Source organism: Theropithecus gelada, chromosome 2 (genome assembly GCF_003255815.1).
Source record: "Theropithecus gelada isolate Dixy chromosome 2, Tgel_1.0, whole genome shotgun sequence".
NCBI lineage: Eukaryota > Metazoa > Chordata > Mammalia > Primates > Cercopithecidae > Theropithecus > Theropithecus gelada.
The window spans coordinates 65,102,923-65,130,335 of record NC_037669.1 but is presented as its reverse complement, the minus strand read 5'-3'; the positions used below and the strand labels follow the sequence as shown (position 1 = coordinate 65,130,335).

At 37.3% G+C, this 27,413-nt stretch overlaps 1 pseudogene; it reads left to right on the top strand.

The window, feature by feature from the left end:
• Window positions 1-320: 320 nt before the first annotated feature.
• LOC112619316 overlaps window positions 321-27,413 on the top strand; it is an 84,468-nt pseudogene continuing 57,375 nt past the window's right edge.

The following is a 27,413-nucleotide window of genomic DNA, read 5'->3' as shown; positions in this document are numbered from 1 at the left end:
CACATTTACAATCCTCTAGCTAGACATAAAAGTTCTCCAAAGTCCCCACACGACTCAGGAGCCCAGCTGGCTCCGCCTAATGGACCCCGTGCCAGGGCCCGGATAGAGCTGCCCAACAGTCCCATGCTGCCCGCCTGCACTCCTCAGACTTTGGGTGGTCCATGGGACCAGACACTGTGGAGCAGGGGCCGGCGCCCATTGGGGAGGTGGGGAAGCTCCGTCCCCTCCAGAGCCCACCACCGGGGGAGCTTGGGCATGGCAGGCTGCAGGTCCCGAGCCCTGCCCCACGGGCAGGCAGCTGAGGCCCCACGAGAATTCGAATGCGGAGCGGGCAGATTGGCAGTGCTGTGGGACCCTGCGCAACCTCGCAGTTGCTGGCCTGGGTGCTAAGCCCTTCACTACTGCGGCTGGCAGCCCCTAGTGCGGGGCCCACCAAGCCGCGCCCACTCAGAACTCATGCTGGCCGGCGAGAGCGCCCTGTGCAGCCCCGGTTCGCGTCCGGGCCTGTGCCTCCACACCTCCCCACAAGCAGAGGGAGCCGGCTCCTGCCTCTGCCAGCCCAGAGAGGGGCTCCCACAGTGCAGCAGTGGGCTGAAGGGCTCCTCAAGTGTGGCCAGAGCAGGCTCCAAGGAGGTGCTGAGAGCCAGCGAGGGCTGCCAGCACGTTGTCACCTCTCAGTTACAGGCAACCACCACCACGCCTGGCTAATTTTTGTATTTTTAGTAGAGAAAGGGTTTCACCATGTTGGTCAGGCTGGTCTCGAACTGCTGACCTCGTGATCCACCTGCTTCGGCCTTCCAAAGTGCTGGGATTACAAGCGTGAGCCACCGTGCCTGGCCAGCTAATTATTCTATTTTTTGTAGATATTCTATTTTTTGTAGAGACAGGGTCTTGCTGTGTTGCCCAGGCTAGTCCCCAACTCCTGGCCTCACGTGATCTGCTAAAGTGCTGGGAATACAGACATGAGCACTGCACCTGGCAGATGTTTATTTTTAAATAAATAAGAACAAATCAGTAATATAATGATAAAAATAGACTAGGCTATAACATTAAGAAGGAGATTAGCTTTAGCTCTTCACTGAATGGATGTGACCTAGACTCTCTTTGATTTAGGATCAATGGTAACATTCTGTGTAATTATTTCCAGCTGAAGCATTAATGTTTTATATGTTTTATACAGACAGTTATGAACAGACATAAAGCATTCCCACACTAAAAAAATGTGTGTTTAAAAATAACCCCAAAACATGTAAATATATGTGTGTGTCAACAATAGACTTTACAGAAATCAAATTCTTTTAAAATGCATTATTAAAATTATAAAAATTCTTCTAACAGATATGAAGTTTAATACTTCAAAGCCGATAACTTTCATTTGCATATATAAGGATGTAGCTGACTATTAAACTATCTGACAAGCTTTAATGTTTTTTCATATCATTTTAACTGTAAGGATACTTTCATTGTATTATCATTGTATGATTGTGGAACCTCTTTTTCTATGAACTCTTACATTGTTCTCTTTCTTTGAAATACATTTCCAGCAAAACTATTTCCTGTTTATTTCCCCAGCATCATATCCAAGCTCCTTCCTCTCTGGAGTTTTTTATAATTACTGTGACTCTCACTCTTTGTTGAACTTCCATATCCCATACTTCTCCTCTTCATGGGTGCCTTAGTGGTATTAGACATAAGTACTGTCACCATGTTGTACCTGTTTTTTCCCAAAGCACCTAGTAAAGTGCTGAATTGAAGCACTGACTTAATGAAAAATTGATTGTTTAATTAAACTTAATGCTTGTACAAGAGTAATCCATTTCCTGACTCTGCATAACACAAAACTCACTGATTATCAGGGACTGTGCTTCTTGCTGAACATTTATTCCGAAAAAAATATTAAAGCCTTGAGTTAAAAGAATCATGCCAGATTAATACTCATCCCTATATGACATGTCAGGAGTTATTTGTGCCAGGTGTAATATGGTGACTTTTGCCCTACTTTCCATTTTTCAAATAAGATTCAGAGGCAAGCTCTGTAGACAAGCAACATTCTTTCCTTCTTTGCAGAACCAAATATCAGTCTACATAAATAAATAAACAATAAATAAATAAATAACAAAAAATCTCACTGGCTGAAAGGCCTTCACATTCAGAATGTTTTCTTTTAAAAATCCTGTCTCCTTTGGGAGGCCGAGGCTGGCGGATCACGAGGTCAAGAGATAGAGAACATCCTGGCCAACATGGTGAAACGCTGTCTCTATTAAAAATACAAAAATTAGCTGGGCGTGGTGGCGTGCACTTGTAGTCCCAGCTACTCAGGAGGCTGAGGCAGGAGAATCTCTTGAACCCAGGAGGTGGAGGTTGCAGTGAGCCCAGATCACACTACAGAGCAAGAGTCCTTCAAAAAAAAAAAAAAAAAAAAAAAATCCTTTCTCTTACCAGTGGGAAAGCTCCCAAGGGAGTATATTTTCAGAAAAAAAAAAAAAAAATTGACAAAAAAGGTTGTAAGTTGAAAATTGAAATGAATGGAATTTTTAAAAGACTGTGGAAATAGAAGTTGAGAATGAAAATTTAAACCGAACAAAGAAACGGTAAATAAAGGAAAATAAGAGTGTGCCCTTGATAGTCTTTCTTTTTTAAACGTATAGGATCTTTAATTATTTTCTACTTTCTCCCAAATGACTGTGAACCCCAGAATCCTTTAAATAGAGGGAATATGTCCTACCACACTGTAGTTAATATCAGCAAATATCTATTCTTGATAAGTTGAGATATCAACAAGTTTTTGATTAAGTTGAATCGTAAGGACGGTACAAAGGTAAGTCCTGTTTCAGATAAAAAACATTGCTTTAGCATGTAGACCCTTATAATAGCTCACTCTAATTTTAATTAGTAACTGACATAGAAACCCTACAAAATAAATAAAAGCTATTATTTTGACAACATATGGCAAACACAATACGTGATTTTTTTCTCTCTTTCTTGTTTTGTATCATCCGTATTGTTACAAGGTAACTTGAATTTGGCTGCCTAAGAGACAATAAAATACAGGTTGCCATTTTCAAATATTTATACTTCTTTTAGATAGAAAAATACTACAGAAGTATGTAAAATAAAAAAGGAAAACAAAGATGTTCTTATATAATTCATGTGGGATTTTAACTCATGCAGAATTTTTTGAAACTCATTACAATTCAGAAGTCTCTGACTCACTGACTTCATTAATTTTGCAAAGGAATTAATTTAGCTACTACTAAAATTGCAAGCTATTATCAACATGCTTTTGAGAGGACACTATTTTTAAAACAATAGTTAGAAATTAATCATCATTTCACAAACTAACCTGTGTATTTTCAGGAGAAAATAAAATGCAGCAATTATTTTTGCTGCGTTTCTGTGGAATCACGGTAAGTTTTAAACCAATTACCTTTGACCCAGAGGCTATGAATCTCCCCCTGGAAATGGATGAGATTTTTTTCCTTAGCCCAAAGTTGAAGTAACAGAAATAAAACAACGTGGCAAACCTATACCTCGCTTAAAACTGTTGGCAGAGAAATATGTACAATTAAAAATATTCCCTAGAAGTTTTAAAGTCATACATTTCCATGTTCGATGTCATTAGCTTGTCACTGAGTTCTGCCCATCTGCTTCCTGTATTTGACAGAGGAAATATTATAGATGGGTTATTTTACAAAAATGGTGAGGACTCTACTTTTCCTGGGGTCTTTCTTTTAGTATTCATTCTTTCATTTGTCCACTCACTCTCAGATATACTCAATAAACATTTATGGACTTCTAAACGTGTGAGGTGCCATGGTAGACACTTGGGAAACAGTAATGAACAAAAAGAGGCTTGATTTCTGTTCTCATGGAATTCACAGACCTAAAAGTTTAGTAGAGAAATTGCACTAACCAAATTATCCAACAAATAAATATAAACTTACAATTATAATTGTTGCTATGGTGAGAGGGGTGTGGTACCACTTGAAGTTTTGGGTTAGGCTAAGAGAAAGCTTCCCTGAGGGTGTAAAATTTAAGCTGAAATATGAAGGATACTTAGAAGTAAAACAAGTTAAAAGGATGGGTGGGAAGAGACTATACTAGGGAAAGGGAGGGGCATACATTCACTCATTCCTGTATTTAACACTAGTTATGGGTACTGACCAAATTACAGGTGCTGTTCTCAGCACGGGACACTGGGGAAACAGTTACCATGAGACTTTTGGGATGATCCTGAGAAGCTATATGGTCTTAGTGACTGAAAGAAGGTCAGGAAGCTTGGAGTATGGGGTGTAGGAGGAGAGATATGAATTGGAACCTAATGCTTGGGGGCAGAAGGAACACACAGGGACTTGTAGGCATTGCTTTCATCCTAAGAACAATGTGAAGCCACTGCCAATCTAAGCAGGGGAGTGAGGGTTGCAGTGGGGAGGTGTTATGATTCAATCATGTTGTGTTTTAAAAATTAGCTTGAGTACCTGTTTGGAAAATATTTACAGAGGCAATTTCAAACCCCTTCCCAGATCAATTGGTCTTTGAGGAAGTCCCTCGCCTTCCTTTTCCAGAAGGTTTGGCATTAACGAAACATATGCAAGATGACTCTATTCATTCTACAATACTTGATCCTTTAGAATATAATCATCAGCCCCACTTTATAATAAATCTCAGGCAGATCACTTGGGTAAATGGAAGAATCATATAGGATTGCAGTTGAATGATAAAAATAGTGTCTTCTTTGATCCAAACAGTGTGCGTATGTTCACAGGCACATATAATTCTTTGTTTCCTATGACAGAAAAAAAAGTCTGTTCCTTTCATTTACCTTCACGTTATCGTTCTCTAGAATATTTAAGATGACTGAAAATCTGTTTACCATCTTGATTAGACTGGTACACATTTATTCCTTTAACATATTTTAAATGGGTTTTCCCATTTGCATTCAATCAGGTTTATTTTTTATCATGACAAGTTGGTGGTAGCATTATTTGGCTGTCAAAATGGGCTCTGACGATGTGTGTTTGTTGAAACAAACAAGAAGACATTATTAAGAAGCTATGCATGTACTCTGCCGGGTGCTTGTGTAGCTCTCATAGGTTTTTATCGATGGATCATTCATCCTGTAAAGATCCAGCTAGCTACACACACACATCAAGCAGCCAGTAGTTTTCCGTGCACAGTGTTTTTCCTCTTCTGCCTTTAAAAAGAGTTGTGTAGATATTGGGGTAGGTTCTTTTTACAAGAATCAAACATGTTGCTATGTCATTTCCTCTGGAGGTAGCTGAATTTTAGAGCATGAAAGTGGGCTCACCAGCATGTTTTCTGTAGCAACACTGTGTACAATGCTTTCAGCCAAATGTTTGTAGAATTGAAAAATGGAGCCACAGGTGCAGTACCAAACAATTGTTACTGGTGGAAATAAAGTTTTATAACATAATTTTATACTAAAGCAGCAATTTTTGTTATCTAGTAGCCTTAAATAAGATGTGTATATGCATGAGAGGAGAGGCAAAGTAATTCAGGGCTTAAATGTGTGGTATGTAGACAAAAACAGAGTGGGTTCTAATCTTGTATTCACCATTTGTCACTTCTATGACATTGGCCAACTGATCCTCTCTGTGGATCAGTTATCTGAGCTCCTAAATTGGTACAATAATAAAAACCACCTCATCAAGTTTTGGTGAGGATTAACTGAGAGAGAGAATGTGAAGTCCTTAGGAACGTGCCTGGCACATGGTAAGGGCTAAAAAAATTAATAGTATTAGGGTGGTTCAAAAGTAATTGTGGTTTTTTGCTATTAAAAGTAATAATTACATCACATAAGCTGAGTGAACTGTATGATTGAAAGTCACAACAGCACTAGCTCTTTAAGACTCAGACTTTGTGGGGAATATTGCTTCATTTTCAACTGTTTGCCTGCAATTTTCTGAGTGACAGCCAAATGAAGAAAAAAAAAGATATAGGGAAAGATTGACTTATGAAATTCAAATAAGTGGCATTTCAAACCACTGTTCAGTTCTTCATCACTGAGAAACAGCTTATTTTTGCATATTTAAAAGATGAAAGAAAATGCATACATATTAATTTTAAATTAGGCTTTCTAATGGGGGAACTTTTCAAGTAATTTCCTATGGTGGAAAAATGCAGAATTCACGCTCAAGTGAACCTCTTAGTGTTTTGGGCAAGAATAAATTAATTATAGCAATTGAAGGTATGCCCAAAGCTCTTCACATTTTGAAGAAGAGATTGGGTACACACACACACGCACACACACACGCGCATGTGTAAACTCAAAAACATTGGATGGAAAATAAGTATGCTAATTATACTTTTACTCTCTGGTTTACCATTGGTGGAAAGTTTTAAGATTTCTGTATGTTTTGGTTTTGGGGGGGATTTTTTTTGGTAACATTGAAGTTACTGTTAGGAAAGTAAGAGTGATTTACTATTTGAAGATATAGAAGACTATTGGTTTTCATTCAAGTTGCGTTCATTTACCCAGATTGTAGCAAATTCATGTAATAATTTTTTTTTCCCTATAAAGGAACTCAGAAAATGTTCAGCAATAGAATAATTGTCCATTTTAGTAACTAAATCATTAAACAATGTTTACACTTAAGTTCAGTAAGCTTCCATCTTCCAATCGTTTTAAACCCATTTGCAATGAAATTATGGAGGATTCAAACAGTGTGGAGGTTGATTTTGTTGAACTTGGTCATGATGTATTAATATGGTCAGCTTGGAATTCGCTTTCCTTTCTAGCTCTGTAAATCCAACCTATCCATGTGGTCTGTATCAAGTACTTCCCCATCTATGAAGCCTTCCAAGCATTCTCTGACACTAATCATAATAATCATGTTTTGATTGTTCTTATATTGCTAATAATACCGTTTATCTACTATCACCCATTAACATCCAAATCACCATCATCATCATTATCTTCTTCATCAATAATATTTATCAAGTGCTCAATATGAGCCAGATTCTATACTAAAGACCTTATGTTCATTTTATTTGGTCATCCCACTACTGTAATTCTACTATTATTATTTACTGATGCTTGAGAAACAGTCTTGCAAAGTTTAAGTACCTATCCAAGTTCACATTGCAAATAAATGCCAGAGCCAGACTTTTAATCCCAGCAGCCTAACTGCAAAGCCCTAATTTCTTAACCCCCTTATAATTATTATAAATTTATTATTGTTTATTTTATTTTATTTATTTATTTATTTATTTTTGAGACAGAGACTCGCTCTGTCACCCAGGCTGGAGTGTAATGGCATGATCTCGGCCCACTGTAACCTCCGCCTTTCAGGTTCAAGTGATTCTCCTGCCTCAGCCTCCTGAGAAGCTGGGATTACAAGCGCCCACTACCATGCCTGGCTGATTTTTCTATTTTTAGTGGAGACAGCGTTTTGCCATTTTGGCCAGGCTGGTCTTAAACTCCTGACCTCGGGTGATCCACCCACCTTGGCCTTCCAAAGTGCTAGGATTACAGGTGGGAGCCACCGCGCCCGGTTTCCAACTTTTAATTTAAACATCAGACATTTAACTTTTAGATTTTCCATGTCTTGTCTCCTTCTTTGGAAACTTCTTTGCAGCAGAGATTTCTATTTGTCCCCAAATGCTTTTCTCCCTTTCTTCATTAGAATTGCAATCTTTAAATTTTAGCTGAGCACCCAGTAATCAAAAATAAGAATCTTATATCCTAGCTTCCCTATGCATACAAGTGATTAAGTCTGGATAATGACATGTCAATGGGAATTCTTCTTGGAAAGGAGAAGATGTGTAATCCTTTGACCCTTTCTTCATTCTCTTGGCTGGATTTGGGTCCTGGAGCTGGTACTAGACCAGACACCTCAGAATATGATATGGAGACCACATGCGGAGGATGGCTGAGAAGAAATGCAGAAAGACTCTTGGTCCTTGACAGTGTGATGCACTAACCAACCCTAAACAGACTCTTTCTACACTTATTTCATTTGAGATGGAATACATTTCTACTGTATTGATATTTCAATTATTTTGAGTTTTTGGTCTCTTGAAGCCGACCTAATCCTACCTAATACACTCTTAGATGGCAGAGTGACTTTTTATACAAGTGAGACTACTCATAACATGTTTAAGAGGCACTTGATAAATACCATATTGCTTTATGGTAATTATAGATTTCCAAATATGTCCAAGGTCTATCAAAAATCGTAGTCTAGTATACATAATCTAAAACTGTAGTATATTTGAAACCCTCAGAATTGGACAGTTTATTAGACTAAGCTTTATTTTGGAGCCACTTCTTCCATATTAACACAGGAGATATTTGATATAAAATGCTATTATATATAGTTGGACGTACACCTAGTGCTGACAGAATAAAAATATACTGCATTTTAAAAAACACAATTTCCTTTTTGAATTGATGTCATCCTTTACTATGGCAATCTAACTGGCATTATTAAAAACCCTGTCAGGAATTACTATACAAATCCTCACTCTAATAATCATACACGTGCTTGTCCACCTAATTGAGGCCATTGTAATGTGGCATTACAAAGAGAATAGTCTAGAAGTTAGTTCAAACCAATTTGAGATGCAAGTCAATATAAGAATTGTCTTCCCACAAGAGATATCAATAATACAGAGCTGAGATGCTGAAGAAAAGAGAATAAATCACAAAATTATTTAAAAGCTAACCCTACATAGTTTGGAATTAGTTTTGTCTTGGGAAAATTGTCTAATTCCCTACTTTCTCAGAATATATGACCATCCTATGATAGAATAAAATAATAAAAGTACTCACATTCAGTCATTTCTTCTTTTACTTGTTAACTCAATCCTTCAATAATATTTCCAAGCCCATACTGTGGGCTAGACACTTGTCTCATATCTGGTTATATAGGCATAAACAATATTGACAAAAGTCATGCCTTCCTGGAGCTCGTTTTCTTATGGAGGAAGACAGACAAAAATTATATATTTTCAATATAGTGGTTAAGATTAATAAGATATTGAGATTGAAAGTGATTGAAGGCAAGGGGAAATCAGGTTAGACCCCTCTGAGAATGTATAATTTGAGCTAAGATGTAGGTGACAAGATAGGCTGTTCTTACAAAAATTTGAGGGAAAAGGCTCCGGCCAGAGGAAACAAGAATTGCACAGCTCTTAAGATTGGAACAAACTTTGCTGATTCAGAAGATGGGAGATAACTTCAAGGTTTCTGGAACAAAGTGGAGAAGGGGTGAGTGGTGCTAAGATCAGAGGAATAGGCCGGACTGGGTCGTATAGGACCCTGAAACGTATGGTAAGATGTTTGCAATTTATTCTAAGTTCTTTCAGTGTGACATGTAATGGAAGTGACAGTTTTGTGTTAGAGACCTATTGCTCTTTTGAGGTCTATAGTTTTCTACATAAACTTAGAAATACATTTTTAGAATGTCAACTCCTAAGTCCTCATATCCATAGAAGTTAAGTCACTATCATTGCCAGAAACTATCTGGCATTTCATAAGTGTTCATATTAATGGGACTGGAATAAATCAAGGATTCTTGTGACTTATGATAAATTATAAATCTTAATTATGAGATTCACTTTACTCATATTGAAAGCATACAGAAATAGTAAATTCAGTGTAACCTGTCAGGAATAATTAATTTGAATAATATTGATTTTAACTTTAGATCTGTCATTTCCTATTTAATTATATTTTGTATTCACCTTTTCTTATTTATTACACCTTATATGCATTTTAAAAATATATATTTGAAAAACTGTAGTGAACTATTAAAAACATAAATAAGTGAGCACATGGAGAAACAATAACAGCAAATTGAGCTCATGGGGAAACAGTAAAACCAAATCGCATGTTTGTGAAACATTCTTATATTGTTTGCAAATAATGTAAAGTATATTCTGCTCATTGGACTTACATTATGGAATTAAGAATAAGAAGCAGATGCTGCATCTTGTTTGTAGGATCTAAGTCAGAGGCAATGAACATGCACACATGTGGCTGCTCCTATAAGGAACGCAGGCATCACCAACTAGTTGGCTCCTGGAAAGTCCTGCATCAACCTCAGAATCTTTTCATCATTGCAGTTTAGTCAACCACCACTCATAAATGACTTGTCAAGAGAAACTAGTCCAAGATTTGCTCTTGCTTTAAACCGACAATGAACAACAAAGATATGCATCTTTTGCAGGTGTCAAAGTTCTCTGTTCATTTATTACAATAGAGGATAATTTAGAAAGAATGTGGACATTGAAGTTAAATAAAATCATCTTGAACCAGGATAGGATACTTATATTGGACAGGTTCCTTAGCTTCCCTAAGTCTTTCTCTTCTTCAGTAGAAAATGAAAATGAAATTTTATTTATGGGATTTAGGGAAAAATAAACAAAATACTTGATGTATTGAAAGTATTTAACAAGTATTTGATTCCATATTTTTCCTAGAATATTAAATGGTATTACCTTGGTCTAGAGATTCAAAAATTTTTTACTCCCAAGTGGGTATTCTCTCCACTCCCACTATAAATGGTATCTGGATTATTATTTAAGGAAATACCTAAAAGAATATAAACACATGCCATATACACATACATATTAAACTTATTTGTTATGATTTCAAGATCTTACTGCTTTTATCTTAAGGTCTTTGAAAGACATATAAAGGCTAAGAACACTGTGATCTTTAAAATGAGTTCTAAAGAAGAGAAGGAGTTAAGAGGTCGGGAAAGGTTCATTGCTTTCGGTTAAGAATAAGAAAAAAATGTTTGAAATGATTTAAGTTTGCAATATTTGAGCAAATATTAAAGATTTTGTTTTGATAATATTACAAAATAAAATGTTATCAGAAATTATTGGGCATAAAATATCTACTTGTGTGAATTTCTGTGAAACAGGAATTAAAATTTAGGGTCCAGGTACCCATAAAAATCTCATCGTTAAATTGCTTTTTTTTGTACTGATTGTATTTCTACATAGTTTGTACAATATTTAAAATTGTCCTCAACAGTGAAAGCCATATTCAAAGCAATCTTTCTTTCAAAGTTTCTATGTTCTCTCTTTGTTCATAAGATACTATCATTTCACTCTATTAGAGGTTCTCAAACTGTATGGTTGGTAGCATCTGAAAAATGCAGATTCTTACCGCATACCCATACATTTTAGTTAAGAGGGTCTGTGACAGACTGAGGTGGAACAAAGGGTTCATATCAGAAATTTCTAGTGGTTGGGAGGTGTTTTGTAATTCTCAAATAATGTTATTTTATTTGTTTTAGTCATATTATTTCATTTATTTTAAAATTTCAAACAATATTTTAAAATGGTATAGAAGTCCCACTTTCAAAATGAATGGTTACAAAAGAAAAATTACTTGGAAACACAGCACATTGAAAGGGAACAACAAGTTTTATTTATTTTTGAGCCTTCCGTTTAGTACTGGTTACTCAATAAATGTTTGTTGAATAAATGAATAATCTGAATGAAGCTTTACCTTTTTGAAAATGAGATGACTGCTCTCCCATGAAATATAAATGCAAAAAGACACCTCTATAGATTTTAATTTCCTTCTAGACTTCCAAACTGCAACAGCTGCTTTATATAGTGCAGGAATATTGTTCTTATTCACTTACTCTGACCCTGAAAATGTCTGTTACAAATAACTGAGCTCTCTAATAGTTCATAATGACCCTGTTCTCTGAGCAGAACTAATCAGTAATTTGGAATCAAATCGGTAATTCTAAAAATGAGACATTGCTCACATTGATTCTTACATGGTCATCATCTTTGCATTGAAGGAGACAATTACAATATGTTAGTATCAGTCAATATTACGAATAAATTTTCAAACCATGAGGGGTGATGACTATGACCTATTGTGATGTTAATTTCCTGTTCACCCCTAGTGCCAATTGTTTGCAGTGAGAAAGCTAATATTACTATGGGAAACTCATACTTCCAATTAAAATGATAATATTTCAGGTTTTTTGCTTTTGATTTTGCCTCCATTTGAATTATTTGCAGTAATATAAGGAGTTTTGGGTTTTTTTTAAATCTATAGTCTGGTTTAAAATGTTTTTAAATACAAATCAGAATCTTTGCAGTACTCACTGTGTTGACTGATGATGTATTCAAAAGTCTTAAAACGATATTTTTAAAAGATACTGAGGGCCAGGCATGGTGGCCCATGCCTGTAATCCCAGCACTTTGGGATGCCGAGGTGGGCGGATCATGAGGTCAGGAGATCGAGACCATCCTGGCCAAAATGGCGAAACCCCGTCTCTACTAAAAATACAAAAATTAGCTGGGCGTGGTGGCACATGCTTGTAATCCTAGCTACTTGGGAAGCTGTGGCAGGAGAATCACTTGAACCGGGAGTCGGAGGTTGCAGTGAGCCGGGATCATGCCACTGCCCTCCAGCCTGGCAACAGAGACTCTGTCTCAAAAAGAAAAAAGAAAAAAAAAAAAAAAAGATATTGATAGTTATTTTCCATAGAAAAAAAATCCATGTTGGACCATAAATAGATTGCAGAAAACGTCTGAATCTGTTAGGTCAATTATTGACAGCAAGGAGGTCAAAGCCATAATAACATAATTGTCATGGGACCATTTAGCATCTCTCGGAGAAAATCTCTTGGCCAGCCTGAAACTGAAGTCTTGAACCATTGACTCAAAAACCCAGTCTGCTATTAAAATGTTGATTAGGTGAAAGAGCTTAATTGGTTTAGTGCAAATTCACCATCTTAAATAATTTTTTAAAATAATAAAACCTATAACTTACAGTTGGGTCAAAAAAGTGTTACCTTCATATTTGATAGACATTTTGGTTATATATTTTAAATATCTACAAATACCAAATCGCAGATGGCCTAGGTACTAAGGCAATATTAATACAGAACTTCATAGTGAATAAATGTAGGCATGAAACACGATCTATTAGAAATTTGCTACTAAACCCTGGGTACCTGTTTCTCTTGGGCAAGTTTTATCTCAAACACAAAGCAATTAATCTTCTTAGTCTTTCTTGATAACCCAATGACTTTCAGCTGATGATAATGATCTATAATTTGATATAAGTGAAAGAATAATGGTCAGGTTCATTTTTTATTCAACTCAAAAAATGATTTTTCTATAAATCCTTACAGTATGCACTCCCTCTCACTGAAAACAATAGTTAAACAACACCTATTATTACCAATTGTAAAGGTACATTCTCAGTTTTTCTCATAAATATTTAAATATTAAATTTTTGGTTAAATTTAATCATACTGAAAATAAATTTTAAATTCTACATTTAATGTAGAGTCACTTTATTACATTCTGTATTCAAGTATGTGATTAATTTATGTCTTTTTCAGTAATGCAAATGATTGTTTATCATTTGAATGTTTAACTGCTCCAGTTTTATTGCCAGTGTACTTTTATTATGTTTTCATTAATTATTTTTTAAGAAATTTGATTAATAGTATCCTGCTAACTTGAAATCCTGGTAGAGTGCCTTAGAAGATTTTGAGAGTTATTGAAATCAAACTGGAAGGAAACATTGCTTTGCACTGAATTCTGCCGGTTACCAAAATCACATCACATAGTGATCCCGACGTAGATAGGAAGAAAGCAGTGGTGTGACCTGTGTCACAAATCACAGTCACAGTCATTTCATGAAAAATATCTTCTTTGGGAAAATAAAAATTACCTGAGTAGATTTCTCAAGAAGTTTAATTTTCCCTGTGAAAAGAGGAAGATGCCAGTCAATGTACGACATTCTTTTCAAAGGAGCATCACCTGCAAATTCACTGATACCGTATTTCTGCAGTGTTTTAGAAATAGAAACTGTGTTGTGCTCGTCATGACTCTCTGAAAACTTTTTAGCATTCAGGATTGTAAGTGTCAGAAACAGTCGTGATTATATTTTATGAAAATGTGTCAGAAATATTACTTATACTTATAAATCACTAGGTTGGAATAACCAGTACCTGAAGCTGGCCATCTTTATTTTAATAGGTGTACATATGTACTATGCATAACTCATGCTTCAGAAATTGTTACTACTCAACCTACTTACTTAGTATGAAGTTTCTTCTTTAGTATATTATTTCTTTAGTATATTATCATTTCTTTAGTATATTATATCCATTGTAATTCAAAATTATATAATGGATTGATTTTGAAAACAAATCTTCCCAAGGTCTAGTTTTTGGTTCAGCTTTTAAAGGCTAAGCATATTGATAATATAATATTATAATTTATGAATATGGCAAAGAGGATGGATAGTGGAAATGTGGAAAATGCCGTAGTACTTTGTCATAGAACCCATAAAAATATAATACTTGTGAAAAATGGAAGATTATTTTGGCAGCAATTTACAGTAAGGGTAGGGACCAGAGTAGGGATGAGAAACTGTTGTGGCTAGAAAAATGATGCCAATGGAAAAACTGTATTTCAGATTCATAGTGGTGGTATTGATTCATAAAGTGATGTACTTTTTTTCAATTAAGTATCAATAGAATCAAAATCAATTAGTAACATGTATGAGAGTTCCTCTGTGAATTGAGAAATATCTTTATTCAATTTGACATATTCCAGTCATTCTTAGTCAATAGCTCCCTCTTTAGACATATGAGAGTTATTGACATTTATTTATGCCTTGGGAAATCGAATTTACAGGGGCTTTTGTATAGGCACCCATTGAAATCTAGCCACTCTATTAATTTTGGAGCAAGAAAAAAAACTCTAGAAATAAAAGGTTTAAAATAAATTACATTAAGTGCTAAACATGGAGTAAAAAATATTTTAAATAAATAAATTTGACACTTTTGTAAAATGATTTCAGTGGCAAGAAAACACAAACAATTCAAATACCTGACTACTGTCAACTTAGCTTATGAAGAATATATACAACTCTATGTTTTGGGGCTTATTTTGAAATGTGGCTATGTTATATTTTCTTATTGGTCAGCTTTCTTTTGCTCTGCATGAGCATAACTCTACAAAGTTAGAGTCTTAATATGTGACTGGGTTAGCTTCTCTTAGACTCAGTTATTGTAGGTTTCTGTCATCAACTAGAATATTATTTATTAAAGTGTGAAGTCATTATCATGTTCAATTAACAAGGTTGCTTCTCTGCTTTCTCTTTCTTTCTCTCCCTCTGTCTCTCAAGTGACATATTTATTTCCCCCAAATTAGAAATTTAGTAGATTTTAGCAAATTTAAAAAATTTTGTAAACTGTCATGGAACCACCGAAAGGAAATAAAATAACAATCATTATTTATTATACCATAATACAAAATAGCCTCATTTAACATTTAATATATTCCATTTGGTCTATTTTTATATGGATGTGTATTTTTATAAAATTGAAATAAAACTGAAAATATGGTTTTATATCTTTTCTCCAAAATATAATATTATAACAAAGCCATAGATGATATATGTATTGCATTTGTGTAATTAGCTATCCTTTAAAATTACCATTAAACATTTCTGAATAATGCCTCATCAGATGAAAATACAAAACTGATTTAGATGTTACTGCACATTTAGAATACAGCTTCAATGACTATCTTTACACCTATGGTTTTGAATGGCTTTCTGGGTATTTCCTTAGAGAGTTTCCTGGAAATGAAATGGTTGGTGAAAGGACAGGACATCTTTGAAATATTGTCAAGTAGCTATTCAGAGTGATTGAACAAAGATTTACTTCTAAAGAGATATTCTGAGCTGAATAATTTAAAATTGATCATTTTAAGCTAGAATTTAAATTAGCAACCCCTCCACTCCATACCTACACACAACATCCCTGTGTCCCCTCCCACTATAATAAACATCTTATTTACTCTATGTTTATGAGCACAGTGCTTTAAAATGAAGAAAGAATACAGATCTCTTATGGAGGTATATAACAGGCATCCTGGTGGCATTTAACTGAGGTGTTTCCAGTTATTTAATTTGCATTTTAAAAGCATTTGCTTTTTATACTTTAAGTTCTGAGATACATGTGCAGAACGTGCAGGTTTGTTACATAGGTATACATATGCCATGGTGGTTTGCTGCACCCATCAACCTGTCATCTACATTAGGTATTTCTTCTAATGCTATCCCTCCCCTAGCACCCAACCACCTGATAGGCCCTGATGTGTGATGTTCCCCTCCCTGTGCCCATATGTTTTCATTGTTCAACTCCTACTTGTGAGTGAGAATATGTAGTGTTTGCTTTTCTGTTCCTGTGTTAGTTTGCTGAGAATGATGGTTTCCAGCTTCATTCATGTCCCTGCAAAGAACATGAACTCATTATTTTTTATCACTGTATTCAATGGGGTATATGTGCCACATTTTCTTTATCCAGTATAACATTGATGGGCATGTGGGTTGATTCCAAGTCTTTGCTATTGTGAATAGTGCTGCAATAAACATACACACGCATGTGTCTTCATAGTAGAATGATTTACAATCCTTTGGTTATATGCCCAGTAATGGAATTGCTGGGTCAAATGCTATTTCTAGTTCTAGATCCTTGAGGAATCACCACACTATCTTCCACAATGGTTGAACTAATTTACACTCCCACCAACAGTGTAAAAGCATTTCTATTTGTCCACATCGTCTCCAGCATCTGTTGTTTCCTGACTTTTTAATGATCACCATTCTAAATGGCATGAAATGGTATCTCATTGTGGTTTTGATTTGCATTTCTCTAATGACCAAGGATGATGGGCTTTTTTTCATATGTTTGTTGACCACATAAATGTCTTCTTTTAAAAAGTGTCTGTTCACATCCTTTGCCCACTTTCTGATTTTTTTTTTTATTTTTTTTTAAATAAATTTGTTTATGTTCCTTGTAGATTCTGGGTATTAGCCCGTTGTCAGATGGACAGATTGCAAACATTTTCTCCCATTCTGTAGGTTGCCTGTTCACTCTCATGAGTTTCTTTTGCTGTGCAGCTCTTTAGTTTAATTAGATCCCATTTATCAATTTTGGCTTTTGTTGCAATTGCTTTTGGTGTTTTAGTCTTGAAGCCTTTGCCCGTGCCTCTGTCCTGAATGGTATTGCCTAGGTTTTCTTCAAGGGTTTTTCTGGTTTAGGTCTTACATTTAAGTATTTGCTCCATCTTGAGTTAATTTTTGTGTAAGGTGTAAGGAAGGGGTCCAGTTTCAGTTTTCTGCATATGGCCAGCCAGTTTTCCCATTTATTAAATAGGGAATCATTTCCCCATTGCTTGTTTTTGTCAGGTTTGTCAAAGATCAGATGGTTGTAGAGGTGTGGTGTTATTTCTGAGGCCTCTGGTTTGTTCCATTGGTCTATATGTACCAGTACCATGCTGTTTTGACTACTGTAGTCTCATAGTATAGTTTGAAGTCATGTAGCGTGATGCCTCCAGCTTTGTTCTTTTTGCTTAGGATTGTGTTGGCCATTTGGGTTCTTTTTTGGTTCCATATGAAATTTAACGTAGTTTTTCCTAATTCTGTGAAGAAATTCAATGGTAGCTTAATGGGAACAGCATTGAATCTATAAATTACTTTGGGCATTATGGCCATTTTCATGATATTGATTCTTCCTATCCATAAGAATGGAATGTTTTTCCATTTGTTTGTGTCCACTCATATTTCCTTGAGCAGTGGTTTGCAGTTCTCCTTGAAGAGACCCTTCACATCCCTTTTAAGTGGTATTCTTAGGTATTTTATTCTCTTCATAGCAGTTGTGAATGGAAGTTTGCTCACAATTTAGTTCTGTTGTCTATTATTGCTGTATAGGAATGCTTGTGATTTTTGAACATTGATTTTGTATCCTGAGACTTTACTGAAGTTGTTTATCAGCTTAAGGAGTTTTTGGGCTGAGACAGTGGGGTTTTCTAAAAATACAATCATGTCATCTGCAAACAGATATTTTTACTTCCTTCCTTCCTATTTGAATATGCTTTATTTTTTTCTCTGGCCTGAGCTGGCCAGAACTTCCAATACTATGTTCAATAGGAGTGGTGAGAGATGGCATCCTTGTCTTGTGCCAATTTGCAAAGGGAATGCTTCCAGCTTTTGCCCATTCAGTATAATATTGGTTGTGGGTTTTTCATAAATAGCTCTTATTATTTTAAGATACGTTCCATCAATACCTAGTTTATTAAGAGTTTTTTAGCATGAAGGGGTGTTGAATTTTATCAAATGCCTTTTCTGCATCTATTGAGATAACCATGTGGTTTTTGTCATTGGTTTTGTTTATGTGATGGGTTACATTTATTGATTTGTGTATGTTGAACCAGCCTTGCATCCCAGGAATGAAGCCAACTTGATCTTGGTGGATAAGCTTTTTAATGTGCTGCTGGTTTTGGTTTGCCAGTATTTTACTGAAGATTTTTGCATCCATGTTCATCAGGGATATTGGCCTGAAATTTTCTTTTTTGTTGCATCCTTGCAAGGTTTTGATATCAGAATGATGCTGGCCTCATAAATATAATAACTCATAAATATAATAACTCATAAAATGAGTTAGGGAGGAGTCCTTCTTTTTCTATTGTTTGGAATAGTTTCAGAAAGAATGGTACCAGCTCATCTTTGTACCTCCTGTAGAATTTAGCTGTGAATCCATCTGGTCCTGGGCTTTTTTGGTTGGTAGGCTATTAATTACTGCCTCAATTTCAGAACTTGTTATTGGTCTATTCAGGGATTTGACTTCTTCCTGGTTAAGTCTTGGGAGGGTATATGAGTCCAGGAATTTATCCACTTCTTCTAGATCTTCTAGTTTATTTGCATAGAGGTGTTTATAGTATTCACTCATTACAGTTTGTATTTCTGTGGGATCCGTGATGATCTCCCTTTTGTCATTTTTTATTATGTCTACTTGATTCTTCTCTTTTTTCTTTATTAGTATGGCTAGTAGTCTATCTATTTTGTTAATCTTTTCAAAAAATCAGCTCCTGGATTCACTGTTGTTTTGAAGGGTTTTTCATGACTCAATATCCTTCAGTTCTGCTCTGATCTTAGTTATTTATTGTCTTCTGCTAGCTTTTGAATTTGTTTGCTCTTGCTTCTCTAGTTCTTTTAATTGTGATGTTAGGGAGTAGATTTCAGGTTTTCCTGTTTCTCCTGTGGGCATTTAGTGCTATCATTTTCCTTCTAAACACTGCTTTATCTGTGTCCCAGAGATTCTGGTATGTTTTGTCTTTATTCTCATTGGTTTCAAAGAACGTATTTATTTCTGCCTTAATTTCGTTATTTACCCAGTAGTCATTCAGGAGCAGGTTGCTCGGTTTTCATGTAGTTGTGTGGTTTTGAGTGGAATTTTTTGTTTTTTTTTTGGTTTTTTTTTTTTTGAGACAGAGTCTCGCTCTGTCACCCAGGCTGGAGTGCAGTGGCACGATATCGGCTCACTGCAAGCTCCGCCTCCCAGGTTCACGCCATTCTCTTGCCTCAGCCTCCCGAGTAGCTGGGACTACAGGCGCCACTACCACACCCAGCTAGTTTTTTGTATTTTTTAGTAGAGACGGGGTTTCACTGTGTTAGTCAGGATGGTCTCGATCTCCTGACCTTGTCATCCGCCTGTCTCGGCCTTCCAAAGTGCTGGGATTACAGGCTTGAGCCACTGCGCCCAGTTTGAGTGGGATTTTTAATCCTGAGTTCTAACTTGATTGCACTGGGGTCTGAGAGAGTGTTTGTTATGATTTCCGATCTTTTGCATTTGCTGATGAGTGTTTTACTTCCAATTATGTGGTCGATTTTAGAATAAGTGCTGTGTGGTGCAGAGAAGAATGTATATTCTCTTGATCTGGGATGGAGAGTTCTGCAGATGTCTATTAGGTCTACTTGGTCCAGAGCTGAGTTCAAATCCTGAATATCCTTGTTAATTTTCTGTCTCATTGATCTAATATTGATAGTGAGGCTTTAAAGTCTCCCTCTATTATTGTGTGGGAGTCTAAGTCTCTTTGTAGGTCTCTAAGAATGTGCTTTATGAATCTGGGTGCTCCTGCATTGGGTGCCTATATATTTAAGATAGTTAGCTCTTCTTGTTGCATTAATCCCTATACCATTAAGTACTGCCCTTCTTTGTCTTTTTTTGTTCTTTGCTGGTTTAAAGTCTGTTTCATCAGAGACTAGGATTGTAACCCCTGTTTTCTTTTTTGTTTTTTCTTTTCTTTCTTTCTTTCTTTCTTTTTTTTTTTTTTGCTTTCCATTTGTTTGGTAAATCCTTCCCCTTCCCTTTATTTTGAGCCTATTTGTGTCTTTGCATGTGAGATGGGTCTCTTGAATACAGCACACCGATGGGTCTTGACTATTTATCCAATTTGCCAGTCTGTGCCTTTTATTTGGGGCATTTAGCCCAATAACATTTAAGGTTAATATGGTTATGTGTGAATTTGATCCTGTCATTGTGATTCCAGCTGGTTATTTTGCCCATTAACTGATGCAGTTTCTTCATAGTGTCAAGGGTCTTTACATTTTGGTTTGTTTTTGCAGTGGCTGGTACCAGATTTTCCTTTCCGTATTTAGTGCTTCCTTCAGGTGGTTGTATAAGGCAGGCCTGGTGGTGACAAAATCCTTCAGCATTTGCTTGTCTGTAAAGGATTTTATTTCTCCTTCACTTATGAAGCTGAGTTTTTGGCTGGATATGAAATTCTGGGTGGCAAATTCTTTTCTTTAAGAATGTTGAATATTGGCCCCCACTCTCTTCTGGCTTGTAGGGTTTCTGCAGAGAGATCTGCTGTTAGTCTGATGTGTTTCCCTTTGTGGGTAACTTAACCTTTCTCTCTGGCTGCCCTTAACAGTTTCTTCTTCATTTCAACCTTGGTGAATCTGATGATTATGTGTCTTGCGGTTGCTCTTCTCGAGGAGTATCTTAGTGGTGTTCTCTGTATTTCCTGAATTTGAATGTTGGCCTGTCTTGCTTGGTTGGGGAAGTTCTCCTGGATAATATCCCAAAATGTGTTTTCCAAGATGGGGTTCCATTCTCCCCATCACTTTTAGGTACACCAGTCAAATGTAGGTTTGGTCTTTTCATATAGTCCCATATTTATTGGAGGTTTCATTTGTTCCTTTTCATTCTTTTTTCTCTAATCTTGTCTTCACACTTTATTTCTTTAAATTGATCTTCAATCTCTGATATCCTTTCTTCTGCTTGATTGATTCAGCTATTGATACTTGTATGTGCTTCAAAAAGTTCTCATGCTGTGTTTTTTAGCTTCATCAGGTCTTTTATGTTCTTCCCTAAAGTGGTTATTCTAGTTAGCAGTTCTTGTAACCTTTTATCAAGGTTCTTAGCTTCCTTGCATTGGGTTAGAACATGCTCCTTTACCTCAGAGGAGTTAGTTATTACACACCTTCTGAAGCCTACTTCTGTGAACTTGTTAAACTCACTCTTCATCCAGTTTTGTTCCCTTGCTGTTGAGGAGTTGTGATCCTTTGGAGGAGAAGAGGCATTCTGGTTTTTGGAATTTTCAGCCTTTTTGTGCTGGATTTTCCTCACCTTCATGGATTTATCCACCTTTGGTCTTTGCTGTTGCAGACCTCTACAGATGGTGTTTTTACATGGTAGTCTTTTTTGCTGATGTTGATGTTGATGTTATGGCTTTCTTTGTTATTTTTCTTTCCAACAGTCAGGCCCCTCTTCTGCAGGTCTTCTGGAGTTTGCTGGGGGTCCACTCCAGACCCTGTTTGCCTGGGTATCACCAGAGGAGGCTGCAGAACAGCAAAGATTGCTGTCTGCTCCTTCCTCTGGAAGCTTCATCCCAGAAGGGCACCTGCCAGATGCCAGTGGGAGCTCTCCTATATGAGGTGTCTGTTGACAGTGCTGAGAAGTGTCTCCCAGTCAGGAGACATGGGAGTCAGGGACCCACTTGAGGAGGCAATCTGTTCCTTAGCAGAGCTCAAGGGCTGTGCTGGGAGATCCACTGCTCTCTTCAGAGCCAGAAGGCAGCAACGTTTAAGTTTGCTGAAACTGCACCCATAGCCGCCCCTTCCCTCAGGTGCACTGTCCCAGGGAGATGGGAGTTGTATCTATAAGCCCCTGACTGGGGTTGCTCCCTTTCTTTCAGAGATGCCTGCCCAGAGAGGAGGAATTTAGAGAAGCAGTATGGCCACAGGGGCTTTGTGGTGCTGTGGTAGGCTCCACCTTGTTGGAACTTCCTGGTTGCTTTGTTTACACCTCGAGGGGAAAAACGCCTACTCAAGTCTCAGTAATGGCAGACGCCCCTCCCCCCACCAAGCTCCAGCGCCCCAGGTTGACTTCAGACAGCTGTGCCAGCAGCCAGAATTTCAAGCCAGTGGACCTTAGCTTGCTGGGCTCCATAGGGGTGGGATCCACTGAGCAAGACCACTTGGCTCCCTGGCTTCAGCCTCCTTTCCAGGGGAGTAAAAGGTTCTGTCTAACTGGCATTCCAGGCACCACTGGGGTATGAAAAGAAAAACTCATGCAGCTAGCTCAGTGTCTGCCTCAAGGACAGCCCAGTTGTGTGCTTTAAACTCAGGACCCTTGTGGTGTAGGCATCTGAGGGAATCTGCTAGTTAGTAGGTTGCTAAGACTGTGAGAAAAGTGTAGTAGCCAGGTAGGTGGCTCACACCTGTAATCCCAGGACTTTGGGAGGCTGAGGTGGGCGGATCACAAAGTCAGGAGATCGAGACCATCCTGGCTAACATGATGAAACCCTATCTCTACTAAAAATGCTAAAAAAAAAAAAAATTAGCTGGGAGCAGTGGCAGGTGCCTGTAATCCCAGCTACTGGGGAGGCTGAGGCAGGAGAATGGCGTGAATCCAGGAGGCGAAGCTTGCAGTGAGCCAAGATTGTGCCACTGCACTCTAGCCTGGGTGACAGAGCGAGACTCCGTCTCAAAGAAAGAGAAAAAAAAAAGTGTAGTATCTGGGTCAGATAGCACTGTCCCTCACAGCAGGGTCCCTCATGGCTTCCCTTGGCTAGGGGAGGGAGTTCCCTGACCCCTTGGGCTTCCTGGGTGAGGCAACACCCTACCCTGCTTCTGCTGACCCTCCATGGACTGCACCCACTGTCTAACCTGTCCCAGTGAGATGAACCAGGTATCTCAGTTGGAAATGCAGAAATCCCCTGCCTTCTGCTTTGGTCTCTCTAGGAGCTGCAGACTGGAGTTGTTCCTACTCGGCCATCTTGCCTGGGAATCCTTAAAAGCATTTATTATAAGTTAATGAATCAATTGATACTCTAGGGAACATTTAATAAGATTTATTGCCTTATAAAATTTATATGGCTCTCAGCTAAATAGCTGAGATTATAATTATTAGCAGTTGCATAATTACATTTCTGGTAACTCTAGAGATAACCAAAGATAAGAAATGTCTATAACTTTCTACATTTTGTATAGAAATTGATGACTTTAAAATGTTATTTTAAACATATTCATAACTTCAAAGTACACGTACTTATTTTTTTAAGTTGAAAGGTATTAAAAAGTCTGTGATCTAAAAATATGAGTCCTTCATAGTAGCAATAGGTCAGAGGAACCAAAAGGGCAATTAATTAGGAAATATTAAAATCTGGAGAGTTTGCATGGTGGCACGCACCTGTAATCTCAGCTACTTGGGGGGCTAAGGCATGAGAATCACTTGAACCCAGGAGGCAAAGGTTGCAATGAGCTTAAATTGAGACACTGCACTCCAGCCTGAGTGATAGAGTGAAACTGGGTCTCAAAATAAATGAATAAAATTTGGAGAGTTTGAAATGCCATGTTGCCCAAGCAATCTATAGTTTCCTGGCATAGAAGGTAGAAGATTCCTAACTTTTTACAACATGTCCTCTGAGTGTTTTGTACGCTGGTCTCAGTCCACTCCTGCTCCTCCCTTCTGTACTCTAGCCCACCTGGTTCCAGGAACATAATGAGCTGCATCCTCCATTGAAGGCTTCTCTCTTCCCTAGACGCCCTTCTTCTCCTTTCCAACTGCTACTAGGATGTACACGAATGTCACTTTCTCCATGAAAGCTTCTCCAATATCTCCTCTTGTCCTTGCTAGCCTGATCTTTCACTTTATTTACTCCTGTCTAATATCTTCCAGTTTCTAGTCCCTCTTCCTGGTAACCCATTCCTCTTTTATTTGAGAGATGTAATATGATACAAAAACCAAGGTCACATGACTTATCTTGGCCAATAGGACATTAGTAAATGTGACACAAGCAGAAGTTCAAAAAGCACTTGCCTATTTGTCCCCTATTGCTGGTGGACACTCTTCCACTACCTCTATTTCTGGTTGACCTGCACAGAATGAATGGGCACATCTATCAGAAACACACCATCCTAGCTAATGGCTCTCATATCAACCACCCTGGGCTAGCTAACTGCAGCCATATGAGTAACTTCAGGAGAGACAAGCAGAAGACCATTCCTACTGAATGGTTCCAATTTGCAAGCAAATCAAATGATTATTGTTTAAGCTACTAAGTTTTGAAGTATTTTTTTATGATGCTGCAATAGATGACTATCACTATTAGGTGCCTAATTTCTCAGACTTGTTTTCTTATGTATAAAATGAAGGATCACAACCCCTGTTGATTTGATCCAAATGACACAGAGTACAATATCCCAACCCTGGATAGGATATTGTACCCTAGTGGATTGTGACCAAGTGACATGGTGTACAATATCCTAACCCTGGAGGTACAGCACCTAGATGAACACAATCTGGATTTATCCTTGACTCCGTCATGCACTAACTGGATTTCCTCTTTCTGATTTCCTTAAAATAACAATTTATTTTACAATCTCTGCATCTCCATTTTCTCATGTGCAAAAATGTATATAATAAATAAAATGTGCCTGTGTACCAGTTAGGATTCTTCTGCTGCAAATCCCAGAAAACCTGGTTTAAATTTGCTTAAGGAAACTAGGAATATGACTCAGTTAAATAGTAATATGACTCAGTTAAATGGAAATAGGGCTCCCTTCTGGATTCTGGAGTTTAAACAACATCATTAAAATGTTGTATCTCAATCTGTCAACTACTCTCCTACATGCTGTTATCATTGTCAGTCTCCACAAGGTGTCAAGATGACTGCCGGCACTTCCGTATCTAGAATATTTCAGGTCACTTTCAGTGAAAAAGGAAAGACTCCTTCAGCAACACCTACAAAATTTTATTGTTTGATTATGTTGTGTGCCTCTCACATGGCCAGAGGTAACAGAATTTTGATTGTCTAAACCTGAGTTATTTTCTTAATCTTGGACCTCAGGTTAGGACTTAACCACTGAAGGCAGAGAGACTAGTGGTGGGGAATAGGGTTATTATCCAGAGGAATATCAACGTGTCATTACATGAAAAAGGCTGATATAAACAATGAATTTATCCCATAGAGAATAGTTGAACTAAACACACATGTGCATGCACTCATGCATGTGTGCATGCACACACACACACACACACAAGTGCATGTGTAACTGGTGAAACAAGGTTGAATATAGTGAGGAGATTGTATCAATGTTAACGTCCTGCTTTGATATTGTACTGTAGTTATAGAAGATAGTAGTACTGGGAGGACTGGGTAAAGCATATACAGAGTTTCTGTGTATTTCTTACAACTACATGTATAGCTACAATTATCTCAAAATTAAAAATTAAAAAAGCACTGAGAAAAGTATCTGACACATAATCATTATTTGAATTCTGAAGTAACTAACACCTTTCTTTGAAAACACAAACTTACTTTTAATCTCCTCTAAACATCTTGGTTTCCCCAGTAGGAACTGATTTTTCTTTTCTGTAGGACTCTGATATACTTTGAATGTTTGCCTTTCCAAATCTCATATTGAAATGTAATTCCCAATGTTGAAGGCAGAGCCTGGTGCGAAGTGTTTGGGCCATGTGTACGATCCCTAATGAGTGACTTGGTGCCCACCCTGTGGTAATGAGTTCATGCGAGATCCAGTTCTTAGAGACTGGAACTCCCCCACACTCTTGCTTCTTCTGTCGCCATGTGACATGCCTGCTCCCCCTTCTTCGTCCCCCATGAGCAAAAGCTCCCCGAGGACTTACAAGAAGCCTAGCAGATGCTGATACCATTCTTGTACAGCCAGGAGAACTATTAGCTAAATAAACTTCTTTTCTTGGTAAATTACCCAACCTCATATATTCCTTTGTAGCAATGCAAAACAGATTAATACAGACTCTATTTCAAGAAATGTCACTATCACACCTAAAAGGAACAGCTGGGTATCAGAGTTCCTCATTTATGTCTAGGTCTCAATACATCACGAAGACTTGAAAGGCAAGAGGCATCTTAATTTTATTTATTCGTGCTTTCATTCATTCATTTATTCACTTGTATTTTGTATCTATCCATATCACTCAGACTTTTTGAATATTGGACTTTCAGTAGTAGAATGTTAAGATTTGATATTCACGTGAGCACCTATTTGTCATGATTTTAGTGATTGTCAAAGCAAGATATTAGACATGTTTCTTAATTGTACTTATATCAGAACTATTACATATTGGCTAATATTTTTCTAAATTGAATTGTCTTTGGGAGTTTTCTTATCTGTGTTCAAAGAGACTCTGAAGATAGGAGACAGCTACTAAGAAAGGGTTTTATTTTACAGGCACCTGGGGATCCAAGATTAGCTCTTGAATGATCATCACAGCAGAGTTTCAATTCTCTTTTTATTTAGGTTTTGTGGGTTTCTGTCATAGAGATTTTAAGTAGAAAGGAGTTCATGATCTCCTCTAAGGAGTTTGCGATTCAAAGGAATTTTCGCAAGCAATGGGGGGAGAAAAAAAGCCAAGTGAGTTTCTTAATAGAGGATTACTCTCCCAGAAGTCGACTATAATTCTCATATCTATAGGTTCCCTGCCCATGGCTGAGTGAACAGATAATAGCCTGTTTAGAAACGTTTGCCTTTGTTCAGTGAAGGGCATTCTGTCCTCCCACTATTCAGCCTTTTTTTGGTTCATCACGCCCACCAAATAAGAGTGATGCCAAGTCCACAAATAGAAAGCAAGACCATTAACATATCAAGCACTTCCAAGATCAAAATACTGCATACAGCATGTGTGTTTTAATGAAAATCTAGAAGCAGAGGCAGCTGAAGTCCGCATTGTGTGAGTTTCCAAGATAAAAGTGTAATTTCAAAGAGAACAGAAACTTTTAACACTCAAAGTAAAAATTGCTTCTTACATTCAATGCCAATTAGTTTTCCATGTTACAGTATATATCATTGCCAAACTACTTTTCCTCCTGAATTTCCTTTTGCCTAGGGCAATCTACCTGCTATGGCCTGGCTCCTGCTATAAACCGTCTTGAAAGTTGGTCATTTCATTTATTTGGAACCCATTCCTCTTGGGGACTGGTGTTTATGACGGCCTTATCTGTTATTCTTTGGTTTTGCATTTCTTTGGTTGATGGCTTTGAAGCTAATGTTATTGATCATCGTGCTACCACAGCTCATCATCCTAGGAAAAATGAGGTTACTGACTTCATTT